The sequence below is a fragment of the Triplophysa rosa genome, linkage group LG9 (assembly GCF_024868665.1).
Source record: "Triplophysa rosa linkage group LG9, Trosa_1v2, whole genome shotgun sequence".
NCBI classification, from domain to species: Eukaryota; Metazoa; Chordata; class Actinopteri; order Cypriniformes; family Nemacheilidae; genus Triplophysa; species Triplophysa rosa.
In genome coordinates this window covers 947,471-950,948 of record NC_079898.1, presented here as the reverse complement: position 1 = coordinate 950,948, position 3,478 = coordinate 947,471, and the positions used below count along the sequence as shown (strand labels likewise).

At 39.6% G+C, this 3,478-nt stretch overlaps 1 long non-coding RNA gene across 1 annotated transcript; it reads left to right on the top strand.

Annotated features, from left to right (window-relative positions):
* Positions 1 to 400: 400 nt before the first annotated feature.
* Positions 401 to 3,132, top strand: LOC130558882 (uncharacterized). Its single transcript, XR_008963511.1, has 2 exons — positions 401 to 2,517; positions 2,760 to 3,132. It is a non-coding gene; the product is annotated as an uncharacterized LOC130558882 (long non-coding RNA).
* The last annotated feature ends 346 nt before the right edge of the window (positions 3,133 to 3,478 follow it).

Here is a 3,478-nt window from a genome sequence, read left to right as displayed (position 1 = left end):
TTTAATAGATGCTTTATTTATTTATTTAATCACATGATTATTCATTTAAACCTGTTTGTTTATTCAAACAGTGTTTGTGTAGTTGTTGTCTTATTCATTATTATTTTTAAACGGTGTTTAAATAACCAATGATTGCGTATTAATAATGATCTCATCATCTCCTTTAAATTACATATTTTCATTCATGCTAAAGATATGTAGCAATACATCCTAAACCATGCCCTAATACATGCCCCGGAAAAATGGGACGTGAGGGCACGGTCAGAAGTTCAACGCGACGTGGGCGGTACCACACTAAGGGGCGGATACGGTCAAAGGTCAACGCAAAGTGGGCAGTCCCTCGCAACGTGGGTGGTCCGGAAGTAATTCACCCCTCCCCCTCTGCAAAGGTCAATGACCCCATCAATCATACCTGTCAATCATTTTGACACTATGACCCGCATATATACTACTGACAGGGAGCTTTTGTTGGGTCACATGCTGCATGGTCAGCTCTGTGGACTCTCCCTCTGCCTGCAGACTAAAACTCCATTATACATCTTTTTAAGTTATATGATGTTTCATATTTGTACCTATTGTAAACAATCTTGCTGCTGTTGTTAGAGTGTAGGGGTGACCTTCCATCTTTGTTGTAAAGACTGTTTTGCTGATTGCATTTGTTTAGGGAGTTTTTCAGACTGTTGCAAAAATTCGTTGCTGACTGTATGCTTCCCCTGCCAGCTTACTGCTCGTTCAACCTCTTCAGTTTGCTAACAACTTGCTCCTATAACTCCGGTGCTATTTGTTCCAGGGTGTATGCTTCCCCGCCAGCCTAACTGCTAGTTTAACCCATTTGTCTTGTCAACAATTGCTCATGTAACTCTAGTGCTATTTTGCAGGGTGTATGCTTCTTCTGACAGCTTACAGATAATTTAACCCATTTGGCACTTAACAGCTTGCTCACCCAACTTGTGCAAATTGCCGTACTGCTAACCCAGTGTCTGCACAATGAGGCATGTTCTTTATGCTATTTAGACATGCTTATTTGTTTGGGGAATGATTTTGTTTTGTGGGACATGTATTGCTGCGCTCCTGCTATGTCCATGTAAGGCTGCATGGACGGGCAGAAAGTTTGCCCAGAACAGATTCATTCCGCCAAACTAAATATATGCTATCGCTAAATAATTGACGACAGTGGTCCTGATAGAACTCTTCTTTCTCTTCTCTCAGTTTGTCTCTCTGTTCATCTCTTTGTCATCTCTCTTCTTCTCTCTCTTTATTATATCTCCAGATCATCTTGTTTTTTCTCAGTTGTTCTATCCTCTGTTCACTTCACGCCGCCACTGCTGCACTCGAGCGTGAGATATCGCTTGCCAGCATGGGCGCACTTTTCTCAGCGTCTGTACCGTTCAGTGAGAGGCAGTGAGCCGGCCGTAAGCTTAGGCCCATGGCTCGAATTGAGTCAGGTCTTATGGGGGGTCCCCACCCATAAGATTTTTTTTTGGTGGGGGTGGGGGTTAGTCTCGCAATATACAATTTATACAAAATACACAATATATTTGATCATAATATGCATAATTATATACTATTTATTAAAAACAGGCTTAAATAAAAGAACAGGCTTCTTTTACTCTATTTTGGATCAAATCAATGCAGGCTTGGTGAACAGAAATGACTTTTGAACAGTAGTGTACATCCAACAGAATAATTCTAGCATTATTTACCAATGTAGTATTTACTATTTTCCCTAAAAATATCTGGATGATTGACACTTTGTGATAATAATGTTCGTTCCAAAAGACTTGTTTAAATGCAAGAATAGTTTATTAGATATTAAAAATATAAATTGTGACAAGACCGGCTGTCAGTCTGTGTGTTAGTGTTGTGGGGATTTTTCAACGATTTCAGTGCAGTTTACATAGTTACGTCCAGTAGGTGGCTGCAAGGGACTGTTATGAGTGAGTCTGTCAGTCAGCAGACCATTCAACCATTTCAGTCCTAAAGTCTGCTTTGTTCAGGAACTAACTACAGTATGACTATCAATATGTCAGTCATAGCTGTTTCAAGAGTGAATCCCGCATGTATATGCCGATGTAATTCCCAAAACTTTGCAGCGTATATGTGGCCGTTGGTTTTAGCAGCATGAAAAGCAAGTTTTATACAATTCTTATTGGATTATATAGCACAGAAACCGCACAACAAGCACTCCCTTTATAATTACTAAAAAGCTGTCACTCATCTTCATCGAGACCTCTAGCACCCCAGAACCAGGCCTAATAATAGTTTACGCAAGGAATACAAAAGCCCCGACATGGAGTTGATAAATATAGTGGATATGTAACAGGTATTGACTATAACTTGTGTTTTATTTTAAATTCACACAAAATCAACATTAGAAAAAGTTTTCTGTTACATATGTGTATAAGAAAAGAAAAGAGATTTTTTTTATGTTTTCCTGAGTTTTGTGTTTGTAGTTGTGACGTCACTGGCGCGCTGCGCGATCTCGCTTCAGTCCGCGGGAGGTCTGAGCGGAGCGAGGTATGTATTGTGTGTACTCCTGCTCAAAAGAGTGTTATAAGTGAAAATAATCACTAATTAAGTGATCGGTTTCGTTAAAATGTAAACGAGTATGCACAAGTATGTAATCTTTCCTTTTAAAGATGTTTTTCCTGCATAAGTGAAAGTTTAATCGAGTGAATGCAGTAGCATGTGGTGCTAAATGCTAATGTGAGAGTCGGCCTGTGAAGCGTGTCTGTTGATACTTTTTCTATGTTCGACAGGAGAAGGCTGATTAAATATGCACTACATAGTATGCAACGATTAATTACTGCATTTTACAACTCATATGCAGGTATGGTTATGAATTGGTTTTGTGATTTCTTTGTTATATGTGTTCAATCGAATTTGTTTGGATAAGGGTGATTTAAAGATATATATTATATGAGCTCGGTTAGTGTCAATGTATATTTGGAGATATATAGATATATATTGTATTATTTCTCTAACTGTTGTTATATCCGATGTGAAATTAATTATTATTTTCTTGATATTCTTTATTATTGTAAATGGGATTGTGTATTGTGAACTCGCTTCAGTCCGCGGGAGGTCTGAGCGGAGCGAGGAGAAGGCTGATTAAATATGCACTACATGTTATGCAACGATTAATTACTGCATTTTACAACTCATGCAGGCAGTCTGCAGGAGGTCAGAGCTCCAGTCTTTATTCTTCACACAACGCAGAGGGGTAGCTTTAAACCGGCTACAGATAGATATATAGAGAGAGAAAATTACCCCTCAAAAAAGTAGAAGCTTTCTCTTCCCGACTGCGAGTGGAGGTTTATTATTCTACATCTTTTATCTGAAGTGAGCTTCAACGGAGCGACGCCAATCAAGCAGTCACGTCAACGTTGGCCCTGTCCCAAATGGCGCACTTGCGGTCTCGTGGACTTAAATTGCGCGTTCTCGCCAAGTCCGCACTGAGTGAGACTCCACTGAAGTC